General features: G+C 35.7%; 1 protein-coding gene across 2 annotated transcripts in view; it reads left to right on the top strand.

The window, feature by feature from the left end:
* Positions 1–2198: 2198 nt before the first annotated feature.
* The window catches only part of LOC129764956 (transcription factor Ken 2), a 164797-nt gene continuing 143492 nt past the window's right edge, over positions 2199–23503 (top strand). The window contains exons 1-2 of one of the 2 annotated variants that reach the window (XM_055764647.1): positions 2199–3049; positions 4074–4154. The gene's annotated coding sequence lies outside the window, so the exon portion shown is untranslated. The remainder of the gene's footprint in view (positions 3050–4073; positions 4155–23503) is intronic. The other variant, XM_055764649.1, reaches the window with a different exon arrangement.

The following is a 23503-nucleotide window of genomic DNA, read 5'->3' as shown; positions in this document are numbered from 1 at the left end:
GTAATGTTATTGGAGGAATAGAAGGATAAAAACAACTGCGAATTCTAATCGAGCTAAATTAAACACGTTGAGCCCCACGTTGGTCCCTAGGGACCGTCGTTTAGCTTTTTGGTATGAAAGCATTGACTGACTGGGTCTGACAGTTACGAAATAAGAAAATAAAAATATTTATGGTTTGTTTTCGGATGTTTTACAAAATGTGACTACTTTCTAGAAGAATTTTTCTCAAATACAACCACCGATACATTCTAAGTTAAATAAAAACTGTTGTTTATCAATATCATTGAACTTCTTCACTGAAATCCATATTCTTAAAATAACTCACGTAAACTGTGAGTGACCAAGCTATTTTGTATGGTCCTATAACTTTTATAGTTGCGGGCTATGCATAGACGTTTATAGCTCAAACCTAGGATAAATAAACGAATTCATAATGGTTAAGTTTTCATGAAACTAAATATATGGTTTTTCATCAAATATAATTTTCTATAGATTTTGTTCTATGAACAAAATCTATAGTTAGAAGTTGCCTTCTAAATAGCAACAAGTTTGCGAACAAAACGGCGCAAATTTGTAACATGGTTTATCATTCAGAATGTATTTTATCTTTTTATTTTTGTTCCATTTGAATCAAAAATTAAATCCATTTAAATTTATTTCATTCAAATCAAAAATACATACATAACATAAACATAAAACATACAATACATACAACATACATACATAGAAACCAACAATAATCTATAAAAAAATGAAACAATTTCATGTTACGTGGATGTGTATGTATACATACCTAATTTGTATGTTGCTTAAGTTATTGTCTCGAAAATATTTTTTCACTTCTGTACAAAAGTGTTTTTTGAACCAATCCTCGATTTTTTTTATTGCCGTTATAACGAAACATTTTGGGCCGTAAATCTAAAACGTGCCTGAATTGAAGAGGGCCGAAATGCCGAAATGCGAAATGCCGTATAAAGAACGGCCGTATAGCGAGGTATGGGTGTATTTGACTTAAATTGGATAATTTTAAGTATGTTAAATAAAGCGTCAAATTTCGATCAGAAATACGACATTTCTTTTTCCACCACCCTATATATTCGCTGATGGAAAAAACAAAAAAAATATTGTATACTCACAAGTATTTCGAAATTAAATTCATATGAAGCATGTGCTTTGTTATGCTACTCATTTCTCTACCATACAAGAACTATAGGCCACAATAAAGCAGGTACAGCTAGTAAAATTAGAAATAAAATAATTGAAATTGAAATGGAATTTAGGTGCAAATCAGTTATTTATAAGGGGGGTAAGGGTATGAAAATGTTCACGCTTGTCCTCGGAGGAGGAGGGAGGAGTCTAAAACCTTGCTTTTTCTGTCCAAGTGGTATGTGGACAGCCCCTAAGATAAAACAAATATAAAATGGGATATATGCGCAATTCAACAGTATCGTTGATTTTCTAATGCAAAAATGGAAGAAGATTATCCGCGTGGTTAACAGGGGGAGGGGTATAGTAAATGTCCATCCTTGTCTACGGAGTGGTAGAGGGGAGTCTAAAGTCGTGCTTTTTCCGACCACGTGGTATGTGGACAGCCCAATTTGGATAAGCACAATTATGCCGCCCAATAGGCAACACTGTCGCCCAAAATTCTGCTCAGCGCAAACCCTCTCAGAACTCACACTGGAGATACGCAACATAACTCATCGCGCACTCAGCGCACATTCCACTTCACCACCCACCACACAGTGCCACTCACTTGCCTTTCTGTGACTGCTATTTCGTAGTGCAATTTCGTGTTTGCGCGTGCACAAATCCAACAAATGGCATAAACATCCCGAGAGAATGAAAGCCTATCTAGACTATGCACTGTGCGGAGTGAGAGAGAGCGCGGTTATGTGTGCAAGAGAGACAGTTTGTGAACGGGAAGGCAAGTAAGCAAGCAACGTTCGAAAGCCGAAAGCAACACTGCTGCCACTCACCGTCGTGTGTATAGAAGAGAAGGCACAAAAGCGAACACACGACAGCGACAACAGCATCAACAGCAGCAGCAACAGCAACGCCAAACGCCACCACCACCAACAACAACAACAACAACAACGCCATCAACATAGCTTTTGTAATTCTTTTTTCTCTCTCTCCTTTCGCTGTTCGTTCGCTTCTTTTCCGAACACTCGTCGACTCCTACCTCATCTACGGAAATCAGAAAAGTAGTCGAGAGTAGACAGCCGTTAGGTGATCACACGCGGCGCGCGGGCTCTGAAAAAGTGCGACGTTTTTTTTGCTTGTTTGTTTGTACCTTCTTCCCCTAAACGCACCATAAACACTTCGCGCTCCCAGTACATACCCAACATCAACAACGGACGGCATCGAAGTTAAGGCTGCCACTGTGCGCGGCGCGGTTTTTCTCGCTAGATAGATCGTTTCCGGGGGTAGTCGTTCCGCTCTATCCGGAACGCCGCGAAAACCCGCAAATTATTTGTGGTGAAAATTTTGGATTTTTCTGCGGTAACAAGAAACGAGTGTGTGTGTGTGTTCTGTGTGTACTTAAGCTACAATTCTCTGCGCAAAAACGGAAGCGCCACTTGCGCATCCCACAGGTGTGTCGGTTCCGGGCGTGTGGTGTGACCTATTGTCAGCGGTTTTGGGAGCCGCGGCAAAAATTGATAGTGCAATAAGATATTGGCGGCAGCATCAAAATGACGTTCGGCTCGAGCTGGAGCGTTTCTGTGGTTCCCGTTGTTGTTCCCGCCAGTGGTGAAGCTGCCGTCAACGCCGACGACTGACGGATCGTTGGCTACGCGTGAAGGAGTTGTGCCAAAGTTACGCAAAACAATAGCGTGGATGATATCGTGCAAACATTAGTGTGTTATTTGCGGGGGAAAATACTACAAAAAACAACAACAACCAAATTGCGGAGGAAAATTTGTGGAATAGTGACCGTCGTGTGTGTACGAGTTTGTGGAAAAGTGTGGTAATGAAAAGTTAAGCAACTATATGCGTGGAGAAGCAGAAGCAGAAGCGGCAACAGCAGTGGTAACCAAGCAATTTGGTGAGTGATCCGTAGGGATACCCGACAGAACCAACAGTGACAACACAAAACCGAAAACAAGTTACGCAAAATCGAAACAAGTTCCCTAGCAAAACGCAAAAGTGAAGCAATAATTTCAATCATTTATTTCGTATGTTTTCCACAAAAATACTGTGCGGGCCGAAGAAGTACGCAATCAAGAGGAGGGCGGAAAAAAACGCGAAAAAAAAGGTTACCGAATCACAACGCACAGAGGAAACCGCGTGAAGAAAGTGTGGTTCGGGAGGAAGAAGTGCCGAAGCAAAGTGTGTTAAAGCAAAACTACTCAGCCGGACGCGGAGAGCTGAAAAGAAGAGCCTACGAACGAAAAATTTACAACAACAACAAAAAAAGAGTAGCATTATTACCGAAGTGTGGATGGATCGATGATGATAAAGTCGCGAATGGAGCAGTAATAGAGACTGGCTTGGTTGCGTAGTGAATATGCCCGGGACCCGGAGTCGACCAAAAGCATAAACTTTTACTTTCGTTTTGCGTTCCGTGCTGCGATCTCCCGACGTGAAGCCATCGCTTGCGCCGCCGAGACGTCGATGTTGTAACTTTCGAAACGCGGCCCGTGCAGAAGCAGCAGCCACATTATTATTACTATCGTTACGAAACGTTATATAACATCTTTCACCTTCAGAGTTTCTTTTGGTGTGGCTGTTTTTCCCCAAAAGCAGTGCTGCCAGCTGGGAAATCCAAACGCGTGCAAAGTGAACGGCGGAAGTGAATGTGGGAAGAGGGATGAACAACAAAACTGGATCGTGGCGATTTGAATAATGATACAGCACGCGACAGGAGACTCCGGATGCAGCACTTTCACTACCGCAATCCATTCCCGTTTGTGTAATGGCTCGAGACTAGCATCGTGATCAATCCCTAGTAGGGGCACACTTTTTGCACTCTCTCCTGAGCCCCGCCAAAAGCCCTCTTGATAGCGTGATAGCGGCCTGCAGATAGAGTGATCAAATCCTAATCTCCGATTTCGCATGTTGATCAACAGGCCATCCATCGGGAGCGACCATCATCGGAAACAAGACGACCACGGCGAAGCCGTCGATTACCCTTTTACTCCCTCATTAAGGTAAGGTTCTTCAAGTGAGACACGGTCCCAGTACCCTAGAAACAAAAAAAAATCCGTCGGGTGTCATTGGCTTCGCTGTGAAATGCTGCCGCAGGCAGCTTCAAATTGCACAAAAATATTGACATATGAATTCTTCCGAGCTCGGTATTGGCTGGCTACCGTAGCAACATTTTAGTTTCTCTGGCGCCCTGTGCTCCTTGAATGGCTCCAATTCTGCTGCTACCATCATATTTTGCCGTGTTCTGTGTGCTGCCAAATGCGATCGCGATCGCGAAACAGTTCTTGTTCTACGCGATCGCTCGCTCGCTACTGCCGTATGGCGATTTGGTTTTTGCGTGGTTTCAAGAACGGCCAGTTGTTGTTTTCCTTGACGGTTCGAAGAGAAAGCTTCGGACGAGAGTTGGGCGAAATCTAGATTTGAATGTTAGCTAACTTGATTTTGGGTCTGTGTGTCATTTTCCTGTAACATTAGTATCAGGAAGTATAGAGCATTATTTAGCAAATTGAAGTTTCCTAACGTTTGAACATTTACCTCCCAAAACCATTCATGTTTCCTTTTCGTGGTGTCAACAGTCTGCACTTGCAGATTGTATTTCGATAGTGGATTTCCTGGGGAACCGGAAAAAACTTTCAAAAAGAATAGATCGTGTTCAATACTGTACGAATTTCAGTAACTTTTATCGAGCGCTCCAGGTGGAAATAGTGATTGGGAAACAGTTCCGTCGGCACTTCAAGCAAGGAGCTTTGTTTGTTTGGAGCTGTTCCAAAGTGTTGAAAATGTCGCAGAAAGTTGAGCGTGTTGTACCCAGAACAAATATTTTCGAATGATAACAAAGGCCGATTCACACATATTGACAGCCTCATGGCTGTGTGACTAAATACTTCAGTTTTTCGAAAGTAAACCATTGGAATCGTTTATTCAATCAAGTGCGTATCGCTTTGTTGTGAGAAAGACCAAATTTCTTGGAGACCAATTCTTGAATATCTGGGAAGCTGGAAATGCATTGTAGAGTATAGAACATTTTTGTCCAGAATTAATAGAATTACACGTGCGAAATTTTGTTTCACTATTTTTCATTTGAATGAAACGTCGGAAACGCATTCGATTAAGGAGACGGAGTATTTTTCATTGGTAGTTTGATTTCATTTCTTAAAAGTAGTTTTTTAAAAAGGCGTATGTATTTTAACATGAACTTCTCTTAAAAAATTGTATCTCGGAAACCTATGGTTTTACAAAAAAGAACTGTCTGAAAACATGTTCTGGCGGACGAATGAAGCTTTCGGAAAAATATAAATTGAAAGAAATAATTACTCAAAAATCATTCCATTGATTTGCACTATATTTGGTGTTTAAAAACCTGAAGCCATGGCCGAAATTTTGATTTTTTTTTCTTCGAAGCCAACGTTTAGTGTAGTTTTCGTATCTAAACTATTTCAAGAATGAACGTTTTCCGATTATGTAATGTGATTTTTTCAAATTATAAAGCCTATGATACTAAATTTTCTACAATGTTTTTCTAACTTAAGGGGGTATTCTAGTCTAGAAATCTGAAAAAATCGAAATTTTTTTTTACCATATTTCTGTAGTTTAGGCATTCAAGAATATACTCTAGAAAGGACTTATCGAAAATCCTATTATTTACCTAGTTAGAGCCATCTTAGTGATGTGGTATCTAACCTGTTACGGCCATCACAATGAACTTCAAACGCGTTTCTCTCGGAACTAGTTTTTTTCTAACTGGCGTACACGATATCTCAAGTTCTACTGAACCGATTTATGTCAAATTTATATGAAAATAATCTGCATACATCTCTCTATCGCATGAACCAATAAAAAATTATAACTTTTTTATTTTACTATTTTAAAAAAATCGGTAAACGCAAAAAAAAACGTTTTAAACAGCATTTTTGTTTTCAAACGGCCGCCATTTTGTTAAAACCCATGTTTTTGACTTGTCCGAGGTTCATGCCATAGCGACATCTTTACTGATTCAGAATCTGTTCGATTTTTTTGTTTCAGATAACCAGAAGGACTGGAATCGTGTACGCCATGGCACAACTTTTTTTTGAACACCCTCACTTCACCAGCATGTAACTATTCTAATTATGAATATTTTTTTTCCGTCCTATTTTTGTTTTATTGTTGAAAGATAGATAAACGAATAATGATATAATGGATAGTAAAAATATTCTTTGTTTTATTTTTACGGAGTTCGAAAAAACGTCCGAAATTCGTGTCTCTACACTAGAATACCCCCTTAAGGGGGAATTCTACTCTGAAAAGTCGAAAAATGTTTTTTTTTGCATTTTCGGGAGGCTTATGCATTCAAAATTATTGTACATTCGTGTAAACGAAGCTGTGGAAAATATTTGGTTATCAGCTGTTTCAGTGGAAAGAGCAAGCAGATGGGAAATTATGGAATTACTAGCTGTACCCTGCCACGCTTTGCTGTGGCACTTTGTGGTTACATGGAAAAAAATTGAAAACATGTGGAAAAAATATGTTTCCATCACATAGAACACATATTCATTACTGAATAGTCGATTTTCATCAGAAGCTCATGCCGTAACAACACTCCTTGGAGTGGATTGTATATTATGTCCAACTTTGAGTTCAATCGGTTCCGTACTTTTCGAGTTTTTGACGCGTACACAAACGAACAGAACATTTTTATATATGTAGAGATATATCACTCCCCAAGTTCAAGTGACCAGCATTTGTTAGAAATTTCAGAAAACTGATGGGAAAATGTTGTTGACTGCAGTCATTTAAATGTAATTGCTGGTGATTGTATCATTGATTGGCTTAATGTGCAGAATTCGAATCAATTATCACAATATTTTAACCTAAAACAATCTATTTTCGAAGCTTCTAGAATCTCTAAATATAGTGGAATTTTCATTGATCACGTGTTTCAAATTCCTCTACTGCAGAGGCCAAAATCAAAATAAGATATTCGAACGAAGCCATGTCTCAACTTGTTTCGGCAAGCCTGGATTTCGTAGCAATGACGGGACATCTGAACAATAGAGCAGCTGTTCTGACTAATATTTTGAAAGAGTGTACAAATCAATGAGTTATTGAAAAATAAATTGATTTAAGAAGTTCGAACAGTTAGTACACTTTTGAACTGCTGCGTGTCAAACACAAAAGAGATAAAAAGTACCGAAAGTTCATTAGAACAAATTGGGAAAATGATTGGAATATTCGCGCGGAATATATTAGGTTGGGGAGAAAGTAATCCGTTATTTTTGGGTGAAATTCTAAACTATTTTTAATATGCTTCGGATTGTCCGATTTGGTTCAAATATGCACCGTTTTACTGGAAAATTTGTTGCCATTCTGAAGGTAGCTTCGTAATGTCTATCATAGAGGTCTTGGTCCATATTGGCTAAAATTCTAGCAATAGATTTTTACAATCTTCTCTTTTACAATCTCTCTCCAATTTCTTATCGCTCTGAAAATTTTGAAATGCAAGAATGCATGTTGCAGTATCGGTACCATAAACATTATTCACAATTTCAGCGGCCTGGCTTGCATTTTCGCATTTATAAAAAGAAAAAGTGTAAAATGTACCGAATTTTCTCTTTGTTGAGTTCCATTGTTAACACCCTGTAACTCACAACTGAATGAAATAACCAAAAAACAGCAAAAGATTTTTTTTAATGTGAAATTCCACCTTTACAACGAGCTCATTCAGAGTTGTCTTAAACTATGTTTTATAGGATGGTTATATCGAGTATTTCTGAATTGTGGCAGATCTCTATCATGTTCAAAGTAGACACTTTTAGACATTGGGTTCAATCTGTCAAGGATCTTCCCGGGTTGGAAATTTTCTTGACATTCCTTGAAAAAACTTTGGGCCTGAAGTTGAAATTATTATTATGTTAATGTCGATACGGCCACTGCTTTTCCTACTTATAATGTTCGATGAATAGAAATTCATGTCTGCAACAGAGTCAGTTCGCTTTGATTTATGTTATATAATACTGGTCTCTTAATTTGGTTAAACATAAATATTATATGTTGGATAAATCGGCCTGTTAAAACCTCAGTAGGGATATGAGGTGGGCCATCATCATCTTTATCTTGAAAGAAATTAAAAAAAAAAATTCAACGCATCATACACGATCGATTTGATCACTTCCAGTGATTTCGCGATTTTAGTACCTGATCAATGTGGGTGTCCTCTGCACAAATTTTTCAAAACAAAGCGGATCAACGTGAAATTTTTACCATTGAAAGATACAGGTTTTCCAATCAATTTGCTGTCAAAAGATTTCAAATACGCCTACTACGATCGCTGCTCTAAAATGAACAATGATTTCGGATTTGAACAGAATCAAACTTTATGCAAATGGTAAATTTTTATATTACGCCCCGTTACAGTTTTAGTGATCAGCGGGTTTTTCTTAGAAATTTTGTAAAACTGGTGGGAGAGTTTCATGAAAAATTTTTTATGGTGATTTTAACACCGATTGTATCAACGTGCACAATTCGAAGCAATTGAAACAATCATTTCATTTATACAGTCAGAAATAGGTTGCTTTTGTAGCCACTAGGATTCCTAGGAGCAGTAGAACTTTCATAGATCACGTTTTCTTCCATTTTAACCCTTTGTAATCGCATTGTCTTCTCTCAGTCATCATTCCCTTCTTACCGTTCCCGTCACATGTTCGTTGGAATGCAAATCAAAAACAAAAATTTAAATAATGACACATTTCATTTCATAATTCCCGAAAAGTAAACGTTTTTAAAGCAAAATTGAGAGAATTTCCTACATGAATCATTATTTAGGAATTATTTTACAGTTACAGTCGCAAAACGAAATTCATGAAGTGTTGTCACGTCACAAAATCAATAAAGTGTTTTCACTTTTCTCCGAGAGCTGTCTTCCTCCTCCAAGGATCCAACCAATAATAAATCACACTCTAAAATTAGTTTTCTTGGTGCCCAAACTCATGGAATGTTACTAATCATTTCCAGTTTGTATTTGATTTCCCATTTTTCGATTCAAAAATATTAATATAATATTATATATTTCCGAATAGTGTAGTGATATGTGGACAAAACGCTTTCCTTCGTAAACATTACGTACATGTTCAATATTCCCTGAGAATTTCTGCAATTAAGGCTAAAAAATAAACCATACTCAAAAAATAAGAGCTGTTCATAATTATCCGTAATTATTAGGTGGCAAGGGATAATGAATATAAATGAGTTGTGTATGCGTTAAGAAATAAAAATAAATTTCGGATAAGTGTTCACCATTATTTCTTTTGAAAACTCATTTGACAAAAGCTGTTTATGGCAATGAGTGTTCACCCTGCATCAGTGTTCACGAGCTGTACATGCACTTTGGGGATTGATAGATACCATCCAAACTGTGTTCACGGATATCTCCAACGATTCGTATTCGTATTCGTATTTTCCATTGAAACGTTTTTCTACACTGTGTTCAAGGTATTTCTATCGGAAAGTTCAAAGAGATTTTTTAGTTATATACTAGTAGTGACTAGTAGTTGAATATGTGTCAAAACTTTGATTCGGATCACCAGCTGAGTCCAAGAAAGCCACTCGGGGATTGTAGCTTACGAAGGGAATAATTTAAATATATATAAATTCATAGTCATAGGATTATGTCTTCATCTCGATGTTTCTGATCGTTTTTTCGATAGAGTTTTGGTATCTCTTTTTAATCCAAATTGGCTATCTCCTTTATCAGACTAAATACAAAGTTTTATTCGTTACATTATGTTTTTTCGGGAAAATATATAAAATCACATCTCGAAATACCAATTTTACGTGGTTGCAATTCGTAACTTAAATCCGCTGCTAAAAAGGGTCGTTGAATCAATCAAATGTGGGGCTCAAATAACGATACGGGTTTCTCTGTACGTCATTGGCCGGTCTAAATGATTTTATTTCGTAAACAAACACGCTAAAGTTTTAAATTGTTTGTTTGGTTGGTACATCGAGCTAAAATTCAATTCTGAATCTCGAGATGCTATTGAGCGATCGTCTATTGCGCACAACCAAATCGTTCTTCACAAACAGAACCAGTTCTGCAGTATCTTTCAAACAAATGATTCCCAAACACTCTCCCATAGACGCTTCATAACATCCTGGCGATATCATTTATCCATTGTCTGACCATTCGAAAAGAACTACGAGTCGTGAGATTCTTAGATATTGGGAAACAGTTTTTTTTCTGGACTTTGATAAGCGTCTTTCGAAGGAATTGCATAAATTAATGTGAACACTTTTCCGATATTTATTTTATTTTCTCAACGCATACAAGACTCATTTATTTTCATTATCCCTTGCCACCTAATAGTTACGGATAATTATGAACAGCTCCTTTTTTTTGAGTATTGGTTTATTTCTTGGCTGTAATTGCAGAAATTCTCAGGGAATATTCAATATGTACTTAATGATTACGAAGGAAAGCGTTGTGTCCACATAACACTACAATATTCGGAAATGATTAGTAAAATTCCATGAGTTTGGGCACCAAGAAAACTAATTTAAGAGTGTGACCAACGCGAGCTTTAAATTCACTGGATTTAGCCTATCCTAAAATAAACGACTCCAACGGCCCACTTGAGGAAAATTGAGGTAAAGTTCAACATGAGATATTTGAAGTATTTTGTTGAATATAATTTTTAATTTTTGAGAATTGTCTTCAATCCTTCATTTTCTCGAAAGCCATAAAAAATAAATTGAAGGTTTGTTTAAAATGAGATATTCGTTAATGTTTCCAAGTTTACATAAATAATTTTCATTAAAACGATGTAAATTACTAAGAAGGATTACATTCGTAAAAATCAGTAAAATAAGTTTCTTGAGAAGAATATAACAAGTAAGGTTTGAAAAAATCGGAGCATTTTTTTTTCGGGAAAATCCGTTTTTCGTGGAACTTACTGCATGACAAAACCATTTTTGCCAGTAACACAAAGGAAGCAACATCATGCTCCCTTACTTCTCAATCGGCCGGCCGTTCCGGTGTATTTGGGGGAGGTTCCGTTACCAAATCGACACTATTTGCTTTATACGATACCGGTATGTCCATGTCATGCCATGCCATAGTCATGGAAGATGTGCTTCGTCCTCCGAGCGAACAAATCGCTTGCCAAACCATGAATTTATTGGCAAACTCCGACAATATCTGTTCCCTGAGGTTCTATGGTACTCAAAGCTTGTCTGGCAGCGAAATGTTGTATCCCGGAATCCGGAATCTGCTTAAAGTTCGCCTTCGCATATGTCTCATCATCCAATCAGTGTGTTTGGACAACATTTGAGTATACAACTTCCGGATACAGCTTTTGGTTCCATCTGATTCTTAAACGTACAAAATTTAGCTTCTTTTTTTTTTTGATTTTCAGTACGAAACATTTGCGTAGATTCTGGTTTTATGCCACATCTCTTCCCGAGAAGATTGGTTTCCGTGACCCGCTGGTAATGTTTTATAGTATTATAAAGACGGTATTTTTTCCACATCTTCCCTTACAGTTGAAAAACGTTCTTCGATCCGTTTTATGACACTAGAAACTGTAGATTGCACTCTGACAACTTTTTTTTCTTCCGGTTCACGATGTGAAATACACCTATCCCCCCATTTACACGGTACCGGTTTTACACGATTTCGCTTTTACACGGTATATGAAATAACAACTTATGAAAAACTTGAAAGATTTATATATGTAATTCATATGTAAGCAAGTAAACTAGGATCATAGTTTTGACTACGAGTGCGATTTTATGTTCCAGAACTGGCAAGTTGTCAATTTACTAGCAAAAATGAAAAGTAAGGGAAAGTTATATCATCGGCTTTCGGCTGGAGATCTCTTTATTACATTAATGATAAATAAAGCAAAACAAATCTACGCCCGAATTCGTCGACCGTTGAACCAGAATCGCATCAGGAACGCTCAAGTGATAAGGATGACTTTTTACTAATCAGAATAAAAATACTGGTAGTTTCTTAAAGTGACGATAGCGAATAAACTTATTGCACTTTAGTTTCTTGAAGAATTCTTCGTTTATTTGTATCCAGAATCCATAATGAATTCCATAAGTAGATTTTTATAATTGTTCTACTTAACACTAAACCTACCGATGTTTCATGTGTACCTATTCCTACCACAGTGGGTCAAATGACCCTTCATAAATAGTTAGTGAACAATGACTCGATTTATATATTTTTGTCCATATTTCTCCTGTATATTTCGACATTTTGGGATAACAATTATTAGCAAAATATTGAAATTGCAATTTTTGACACGCAAAATAGCACTGTAGCTTGAAATGGTTACTGTTAGCTCGCTTGGATAGTGAGCAATACAATTAATTTTGATCATTCACCACTATTCATTCACAAATGCAACAAAAAATATAAAGGAATTGGAAAAAATATGTAATGCAGTAGTTTTGTATCACAACCACACATACAAATCTTTCTGATATAATATAAATGTTTGCAATGACCCGTTACTGTAGTTAGAGCAGGTTACATATATTTCTTAGTAAAAAAAAATAACAAGACAAAAGTAAACACTGAAAAATAGATTCGATGTTAGGAAATGTTAGGAAAAGTAGTGTAGGCAAATGATGTTACGACAATGTAATTTGCAAGAAAATTTTGACTTAAAGTTTATAATTGGTCATTTGACCCCAAAAGCAAAATCGGAGATTTCATTCTACAAGGTTTGATTGGGAACCTATCTTCAGTGTAAATCGAGGGATAGGTGTACTATTATTTTCGCAGTACATGGGCAGAATGTTTGTCGGAGACAGCCTAAGTAACCATAATCATTAACTTATAGCCCTATTATGGCACTTATTCAGCATTTCTAGGGTTAAATAGCCGTTTAACTGCATTTTAAATCCTCGTGAACTTGATATCAGCATATTATTCCACCTGAAAATCCATTATCTTGCGCGCTGTAACAGTTTTATGAATTGTCATAATTTAAGCGCGTTTTCCGGCTGTGTTTTCTTGCAGAATTGAACAAAAATATCGAAATGAACTAATACGTTGAAATGTTTATCCACTTTGCACACGGGTCGATTTTTTTCAAATTTCGCTTTTTCAATATTTTCCTATTTATTCTATCATTTCAATTTGAGCGGAGCCGAACACGACGAAATGAAGACAGCTCAAATCTGACCATTCTCCTGTGTTGATGAGTTATACGTACGAAGAAAAAACATTTGTTTTATTGTCTTAATTGTCTTGGATCGAATTGTTTTTATTTCTAGAAGTTTTTCACGAAGTGTCGAAGTGATTCCAGGAATCATTAAAGGTTTATTAGTATTATCCATTTATCGCGAAACTATAGCTAACTGTTTCCTTAGTACAGTTTTGTCTCATATTCCGATATAGAGCCTTTTCTTCATTTGACTACAATAAAATTGATTCACAAATACATATTCATGGTGAAAAACTGGAAATATGTTTAATCACCTTTGTCTCAAATTCCGAACACATTTTTTGTTCCGAACACTTTTGTCTCGAAATCCGAACAGCAAAAATGCAACTTAAAAAAAAATCATAACTTTCAAACTACTGAACCGATGCATATGATCGATATATCAAATTAAAGTCAATTAGTTAGTCTTTTTTGGAGAAATATTATGCTCGCAAAAAAATGGGTTTTGCTTTTGTAATTATTGATTATATTTGTGTCTTATAGTTTACATGGTTTCGGGACCAAGGGCGCTATATCGGTATCGATACCTGTAAATGGTGTTAAAATGAAGTCTATAACCCAGAAAACGTCAAAAGTTCAGTAAATTCACATTCAAAAATGAAGTGTTCGCAATTTGAATCATGTGTAGAAACTTGATTCATATTCCGAACACTAAGTCTAATGAAGATTTCTGCATAAAGTATCATTTTATTTCATCCATTTATTGTAGATTCTTGCCATTTGTAGCACTCAACATGAAAACAATAAACAAAATAGTTGAAAAAACTAATAAAACTGAAAAATTAACGATGCTCGCTTTTACAGAATTTGCTAACGCAAACATTTTATTGTTGGTTTTGACTGTCACCTTTTTGCAAATGCCTAATATTATAAATTATAGGCTGTATCGATACCTGTAAATGATGTTAAAATAAAGGCTATAACCGAAAGAATTTCGGGGTTTTGATTATTCAATTATTTATAAAATTAAAATTCAGTAAATTTACATTTGAAAATGAAGTGTTCGGAATTTGAATCAAGCATAGAAATTTGATTCAAATTCCGAACACTACTTCAATATTAATTTTAATGAAGATTTCTGCATAAAATATTTTTTCCACCCATTTATTGTAGGTTCATACATTCTCTAGCACTTAAAATGAATACAACAAACAACATAGTTGAAACAACTACAAAATCTGCGGAGGCGATCTGGCGTAGTGGTAACATCCATGCCTCTCACGCTAAAGGTCACGAGTTCAATTCTCACTCCCGACATTCTTCCAAAAATGGAAGTAGAAGTGACGAACCAGCCAAATGAGTTGAAAGTCACTATAAAACAGAAAAAAAAAAAAAATACAAAATCTGAAAAATGAACCATGCTTGTTTTTTACGGAATTTGCTAACGCAAACATTTTATCATTGGTTTTGTCTGTCACTTTTTTGCAAATATCTAATATTATGAATCACAGGCTGTATCGATACCTGTAAATGATGTCAAAATGAAGCCTATATCTCAAAGAATATTTGTGTTTTCATTATTCAAGAAGGTTAGAAGGTTAGTAAATTTACTTTTAAAAATGGAGTGTTCGGAATATGAGACAAAACGGTACTCTTAGCACCTTTAAGGAGTCCTGCATTGAAAAATGAATCGTATTGATTTTTGGAAATCATTTGCAATAAATAAACTGTTAAAGGGCTCTGAAATATAGCGGTGAACCCAATGAAGGCAGATGAAATATGAGAAGTTGAAATATCGATATTCTAACCCAGTCAATGACAATAATTCAGAACAACTCGACGACTACTCGAGTTGGTCATCATACCGGGAGGGACCATCTTACAAGATTAAGGATACTCGTGGGATCAAATCTTCCTAGCCTTGAATAAAATGTAGCTTAACATATAAGCAGACGATGAATTTACAGAAATCCTACGGAATTGTCTTGAGTGTTCAGACACAGACTAGTCATATCCAAGAACTTACTCATCTTTCGCAAACAATAAATCAATTTCCCCTGGGAGAATGAAAGCAAACAAACCAAATTTGCCCAGACCGATAAATGAAACAATTTCGAATCGAAAACAACAGGCATACATGCATACACACAGTTTGCGAATTAACACGTCTGGAGCGCAGCGACGCGAAGCAATTCTTTGTTCTTGAAAGTCCAATAAACTGGGCCGAATCAAAAGTGCACCAAACCACGAAGAGAAACTGTTTGAAACAAATAAATGTTTCTTTCACCACAGCGAAACAAGCCCCCCTCCCCCCATGGCAGAAAAAAATATTAATTGATCACACAAATACCTATACAGACTTCTCGAATCGGAAATTACTGAAATAAAATGAAGCAAAAACAGAGCCGGTCCGATAATAGCGCGCGGAGAGAAACTTGCTCAAAGTCCTTGAAGAAAACCTTTCTGTTCCACCACACAGCTTTGCTTTGCTTGGCGAATTCTCTCCTTGTTTAGAGAGTTTCATTTCTATTTTCTCGCTCGAGCTTCGATTTCCGCTTGTCCAACGACGATCATTAATGAAAAAAAAAATGCGATTGCTTGCGCTTGGTTGCGTTGCCATTGCCTGTGCACCTTCACACTCCAGTTCCTTTCTAGTTCAAGGAGTCGACGCCTTCAGGGACGACTACACTTTCTTAGTTCGGCAGACAGACAAACAAACAAACAAAAAACAAAAATGGAATCTTCCCAACAACGACGCGGCATTGACATCGCATCGCGACCAAATTTTCGGTCGAAAGGGGCGTAAAAGTGTCAGATTTTATTGCATTTTCACTCCACGCGATTGGTACTGTGTGCAATGGCCGGAAAAAGTAAGCTCGCACAGAGTGAGTGCGTTTCCCCCTCCTTGTTGTGTTTGGCTTCCAGGGTTTTGTCCTGCAGGGTTTGTGCGTGTGTGTGAGTATGTCACTTTATTTACTTTTGGTCGTCCCTTTTTCTCGGTCCCGTACGAAACGGGGTGTAATGCAGAACAGGGTGATAAATGGTTAAGGGGAACCGATGCATAGATGCATAGTGGATATAACGAAATGGCCCCTGGGAAGAGTGCAGTGGCGGTGGGCGGGGGAATAGAACCAGATATGGGATTTTTAGGTAGGCAGAGTGAAAATTTCCTGCAATGAGAAGGGGTGTCGTTGAGTTTTGCTTCAGGATCACCATCCCCTTTCCGCTGAATATTCAAATTGGAATTTCGGAAGAGTGATCCTGCCTCCGGGGGTCGGAATCGGAGATTGGAAAGTGGCGAAATTGTGCTCCCTTGGCCGAGTGGTTAGCGTCATAACTAACATGCCGGGTGTTCGGGTTCGATTCCCGTTCTGGTCGGGGGAATTTTTCGTCAAAGAAATTTCCTCCGACTTGCACTGTCATCACCCTATTCTAGAGCTTGCCACTCAGAATGCATTCAAGGCGTGTTATTTGGCATAGAAATCTCAACTAAGTACTAATAAAAATGACGCAAGTAATACTACGTTGAGACGGCGAAGTTCCTCTAGGAACGTTAGTGCCATTGAAGAAGAAAGAAGAAGAAAGTGGCGAAATGTGCGTTACCGGTTTTGGAAAGTGTGCAAGCTGGAAGCGAAAATGCATTTGTCGAAGGGTGAGCCATTCTCCCAGGGGTGTTGTGGATTTGATGGTTTGAGAAAGCGAGAGATGATGCATGGTGCTAGGGATATTTTGCGCATTATTTAAGATCTAGAAATGTGTGAATCACTGGATCCGATGTCGAAAAATTATTCCTAGAGCCATTTCGTATAACTTTTGGGAGTTAAACGAAATTTTAGCCAATGCAATCAATTGTGGATCAATCACATATTTGAACTGCAATATGAGGTTCGAAATAAAAATTCAAGACACACAATTGGAAGCACTGAAACTATTAACGGTGAACGATACCGAATACAACTAATACATTTGAACAGAACTGTGATGAAAAAATACGACCGAAATGAGAGAATAGACACGACAAGACAATTTTAGAACATGACAAGGCCAGACCACATGTTCATGGATTTGCTAATAAAATTCCCTTTCTCAAGAGCACTGCCGATCGCATGAAGAATTCTATATTTGGCTTGATACTGGATTACTTCAAAGTGAGTTTTAAGTTTCAAACTTATGCTTTTTTTTTGGAAAAAGTCATACTTGTACACTTAATCATTAACAAAGAATATGTGTTGGAAACTAGGCCAAATAAAAAAAAAGAGAAAATCTGAGAAGTTTACACCACCAAATTTTGAAAAATCTCTTTCTCGAATTCTCATTTTTAGCTTCTTTGTGAATGTTCCATTTGCCCGAGTATTTCAAGATAAGAATATCGAAGTAAATGTCTCGTAGAGGAAACGCACATTGGAAGAAAGCGTTGAACAACCTTTTCCTATTTATCTCCGAAATCAAATTCTTCAAAATTATGTGCAATATGAACATAATTTCTCGAATGTATATATTTCATGGCGTGACGTATTTTTTTTTATTTTCCGAGAACCTCTTTTCGTCTAGGAAATTGTTTTTCTCGAGTGATTTCATTTGCGTATATTTTTTTCAATGGCTCATCTAAAACAAAAGCAAAATGTTCGAAAATTCTGTTTGAAATTGGCGTAAATCCAACGATTGTATTTCTAAATGCAAGTAGCAAAAATTAATTTCGTACAAATTCCCCAATTGTTGTTTTTTTCGTGGCTGTATCATTCGTTTATTTCCACAAAAACTTGCAACTACAATCGTAATGTTCTTTAATTCAGTGTTGCATTTGTGACAGCAACTATGTGCTATATGTAACAATGCACTTGTCAATTTGTCTCTGGTATTACTTTTGTTATTCCTATTCCAATAATATTACAACTATCGATTGTTGTATGTTCACTGTTTCATTTCAGTCTTAATCCTTAATTGTCTTCCCGCTCTTCTAGTATTTATTTCATTTATTTGAATTATGATTTTTTTATTTTTCTAGCTAGCCTTCCAACTATTCATCTTCGTTCTATTTTCTTGACTCATGTCGTAGTCTTATGATTTTATATTAATTATTGTACTCATATTATCATTTCCCTTTTTCATTACTTTTCCTCTTGTGAATATTCCTTGTGTCACTCCTTTTCACTCTCTATTCCGTAGTGGCCATTCAATTACTATCCTTCTTATTTTCAAATAATATTCTTCTTTAGTAGATATTATCATTGCCTAATTCTAGCCTAAGATATCGGCTAGGGTTAGGCTTGGGTTTGCTAAGCTGTCAATACTGATACAGGTCGGACTCGATTATCCGGAGTATTGATTTTTTTTTTCACTCCGGATAATCGAATCCTCCGGATAATCGAGTCAAAACATTTTTTTTTCTTTATTTGTTTTTTTTTGCATGTATTTTTCGTTTTTTGAAAATAAAAGAGGAATTTGATTTTTGATTCATCCCCTTAAAGTCAGAAAACACCTTTCTCACATGAAAAAAAATAATTTATCCAGATTCTCTCAGGAGGTGATAGACGATCATATTTGGTGAAAAAAATCCTCCTACGCATATGATCGAATTTCATCAATGACAGAGTTACAGAACTTTTTTTTTGTTCCGGACTCTGTTGCTTCATACTGGCTCTACATTAAAAAGTACGCTACGGAAGACGATTCTGATGCTTTCATTTGAAAGATGAGAAAATTTAGTACAGGATATAGTAGTGGAACAACTAAATTAGTGAATTTTAATATCATTTTGGAAGTGAAACACTTAAAAGTTAATAATTTTTAATGTGTTATTATTAATTTTATTCTAAAAATTTATATTTAACTAGATTGTTTCTATCAATTAAAATGAAGTTCTTTAACCGCTCCATAATTTGTGCTTTGGCGCACATCTTCTATCTTTCTTAATTTGGCTGTAATATCCATATAAACAATTCCTGGTAAAAATTCAAGCAAAATCTTCAAAAATCACGATTTTTACCCGACTGTACATGTAATAGCCACCTAAACTTCAACTTAACGTTGAAAGGTTACATTTCTTCATTAAATAAGTCATATTTGAAATATAAAAAAAAAAAATTTCCAAACTGTATATAATCGAATCACATATAATCGTGTCTGTATATAATCGAGTCCGACTTGTACTGTGTTCTATTAGTCAAATCATTTCATTTGATACCAATATTGAGGGGATTGCAAAAAATGCATAGTCAACCGTTTTGTGGCGGCGACCTTTTCGAATTTATGTTGTTCACAGTGTAGTGTATTGTCCAAATCAAGCCATTCAGCCATTTTTTTTGTGGTGGCCAAATTGAATTTTTCAAGGTCATGGAATACGCAGTTTTATAATGACAGTAGAATTGTATGAATGTTTCAAATTTCAGATCAATTATTCAACAGGAACGGGGTCAATTTTCTATTAATGTGGGACAACCCAACAAACATTTAAACATACATAGAAACAGGTCAAGCCGAATGAAACCATTCAAAAAGTAATTAGTTGTTTGGGGACTGTGACCATCTTGAAATTGGGTTTTTCATTATCTGCTATGTTCTACTAGCCGAGAACTTTCTTTTGATACATTTTTGGGCATTTTTCATGAATAACTGTGTTCTACTAGTCAAGCCTTTTCATTTGATATCCATATAGATGGAGTTCTAAGAAAATAGGTAATCCGCCATTTTGTAGTGGCCGCCATCTTAGATTTGCATTTTTCATAAATAACCGTATTCTACTAGTCAAGCCCTTTCATTTGATACCCACATTGATGGGGTTGTGAAAAAAATATATATGGCGCCATTTTGTGGTGATGGCCATTTTGGATTTGCATTTTTCATAAATAACTGTGGTTTACTAGCCAAGCCCTTTTTCATTTGATACCCATATTGATGGGGTTCTGAGAAAATATGAAAGCCGCCATTTTGTAGTGACCGCCATGTTGGATTTGCATTTTTCATAAATAACTGTGTTCTACTAGTCAAGCACTTTCTTTTGATACCCATATTAGCTATTCAATATAGAATTATTATGCAAATTATTCAAAATTTCCGAAAATCAAAAATAAAATACTCCGGATAATCGATTCTGAAATTCCGGATAATCGAGTCTCCGGATAGTCGAGTCCGACCTGTATAAGCATTAGACAAAATCTTTGATTGATCAAGGATTTCTCCGGATTGAAAATCATTGCGCTTCTAGTGATTTCCTTCGTCCTACTAAAGTTCTTATTCATTATTCATTATTCTTTTTGTAATTTTCTATCCTTTTTATTGTTTGTAATATTTTCACATTTCAAATAAACAGAGACTAGATGAAATGATGAAAAGAATCGATAGAAGACTAACTGTGAGCATAACCAGTAGAAACAGACAATTGTGAGGAATCATAGCTCGCTAGAAAGAAACGACTGCGGGTAATCAATTCAAAACTAGAGTAGTAACGAGTAGTAAGACCTCTAGAGTAGAATAGTGACAAGAATCGTTAGATAAAGAATAATTACAAATAGAAATCTTTAAATAAAAAATAAGTCTAGAAGAAATAATATTAATTTTATTGTATGGATTCATGATAATTTACTGGATTTTTTTCTCTTGTGTAATTCATTTCCATTCCATTCATTGCATTAGCAGACCGTTCCATTCATTCCATTCGTTTTACATTTAAAAACAAAAAAAAAATACTTACATTTTCACATACGTTTTACTAATGTGCATTTTTTTTCATTTTAATATTAGTCCGTTTTCATTGTTCTTCCGTAATCTTGTTTTGTTATTATTATTCCCTCACTTATGTATTTATTTTGATTATCTTTTCTATCATAGTCCTCCTATTTTTCTTATTATTATGGTTCTCGTTATTCACTCTTCATGTTTCTAATTATTTCTTTACTTAATTTTCCTAAGTATTCGTCCTCTCATTATTCTTATCCCTCGGGTACTATTTGTAGTATTCGTGCATGAACTATACGGTCTAGACACTGTTGACACCGTAGTAGACAGAATTTTCACTGTTTCACCAGAATTCTCCAGCTCATATGTCTTCTTTCCGATGTTATTACCTTCATCTTCACTTTATTATCGCCCTCTACTTCGTCAATAAATGTGTGTCCCAAGATACTTATTGTCAATTGTTGTTTCCCGCTATTGTTTTTCTCATTATTTTTTTTCACTTTTTTCAATTTCTTGTTCATTATTCTTCTAGACATTGCACTGAATGATATTTTTCATTTCATTGTATGGTAGCATTTTAATGCTTTTCCCGCATTGCCTATCACACCTCTTTCTCACATTTGCATAAATAATGATAAATTAAACATTAAACTTCCGAAATATAAGGCCAGAAGGCCATTCCGACCGTGTTTTCGCATTCTCATTACGTCTCATTACATTGTTTTTTCTTATCCTTTCCCTCGTGAACGCTGGTTTCATACTCAACTCATACTCAATTCATTCTCAATACTTTTTTTTAAGGGAAAGTATCCTTAATTTTCCTATTTTTCTTCTTTGTTGTTTTGTGAATTTTTGATGTAGTTAAAAAGTAAGCAACATGAGAAAGATGACAAGAAAACCGAAAATACTCTCAAAGAACATCGTGCAGATGATTGACGAGTACGAGTGAAGGTGTTGAGAATATTTTTTTTTTAAATAACATTCATGAGTGAAGAAAATAAGTAATATTAAGGGAAAATGAGAATGCAAAATCGAATGATACAAAATGACAAAAAACGATATAAAATCAACACAAGTAAAGTGAACTTAAAAATTAAGAAAGGTATTGAGAATAAATTTTATAAAACTAACAATCATAGAAAAACGGTGAGACTACATAGTTATATGAAATAATGTAATGGAAAAGCGGAAACGCTAAAAATAACAATGTGAAACGGCATGAGATAATGATATCTGTTCTTTTTCTCATTTTTTCTGAAGACTCTAAGTAAACCTTTCGAAGAGTTATGACAATTTGAATACAAAATTTTGCTAGTCTCCTTCCTTTTGTCTATCCCCTGTACCATTCTTTGTTTTTTGTTATGATTCTACGACTTACGTATTTTCTCATCATTATTTCGTGCATTATTACCTTCAACACGATTATATACAACTTTCCGGCAGACCCACGTCGGTATAGCGGACCCTGTAGTGGACTATTCTCAACATAATTTTCTGATTTTGTTACTGTAGTTCCTTACCTATTTCTGTTACTTTTATTGTTTTTATGTTGTTCTTGTTTCAATGTTGTAATTGTATTCTCTCTTTCCATTTTTCGTGTCATTAATCCTGCTTATCTTTTTCTTCTAAAATTTATTTCTGTTACTAAGCTTTATCTAACGATTCTTGTAATTATTATTCTTCTAGTCTTTATTCTCATTTTTTGAAGTAGTCACTCTTTCAATTGATTATTCGCTGTCGATTTATTCTAGCAAACTTCTTTCAATTCTTCTATATGCGATTGTATACATTTTTCTGTTTCAAGCAATTGTTCCCATTGTACTTCTAGCAATTCTTTTCACCATCCTTTATGTAGGAACTCTAATTACTTGTTCAATGGTTATTTTTTATTTTCCATATGTTCGCAATATTCTTCTTCAAGTTTCTTCTATTTTTCTATTCTAATTTTATTTTGCCCTCGAAGTATCATTCGATCGCTGCCTTTCGTTCCTAAACGCTTTCTTTTTTTTCAACATTTTACACAGTGTCTCAATTATGTTTTGGGATGATAGTAAACTTTAAAGCAAAAATATCTAGCGATTTTATTATACAGAGAAATAGTTTCCATCAGCTTCAATATACTTTTTACATCGGTGTAATATCGATCAACATGCGCACTCTGTCACATTTTGAGAAAAAAATCGTGCAACGCATCGGTTGAAGCCGAGCTAGTGTTGCCAGAAAATATCTTTTCAAATTTTCCTCAAATTATTTATAACAATAATAACAGTGGGAACCATTGCTTGAAACAGAAAAAGATGTAAAAATCGCAAGAACAAAAATTGAAAGAAGTTTGCTAGAATAAATCGACAGCGAATGATCAATCAAAAAGTGAATATTAAAATGGAAAAAATGAGAATAAGGACTAGAAGAATCATACTGAGATAAATCGTTAGATAAAAAAATAATAAAACAATAAAGAATAATAAACTAGAAGAAGAACGATAAGCATGAATTATGGCACGACAAATGGAAAGAAATAA

Source organism: Toxorhynchites rutilus, chromosome 2, assembly GCF_029784135.1.
Source record: "Toxorhynchites rutilus septentrionalis strain SRP chromosome 2, ASM2978413v1, whole genome shotgun sequence".
NCBI lineage: Eukaryota > Metazoa > Arthropoda > Insecta > Diptera > Culicidae > Toxorhynchites > Toxorhynchites rutilus.
Note: the sequence above shows the minus strand (reverse complement) of the source record. Positions and strands in the feature narration are given on the sequence as shown.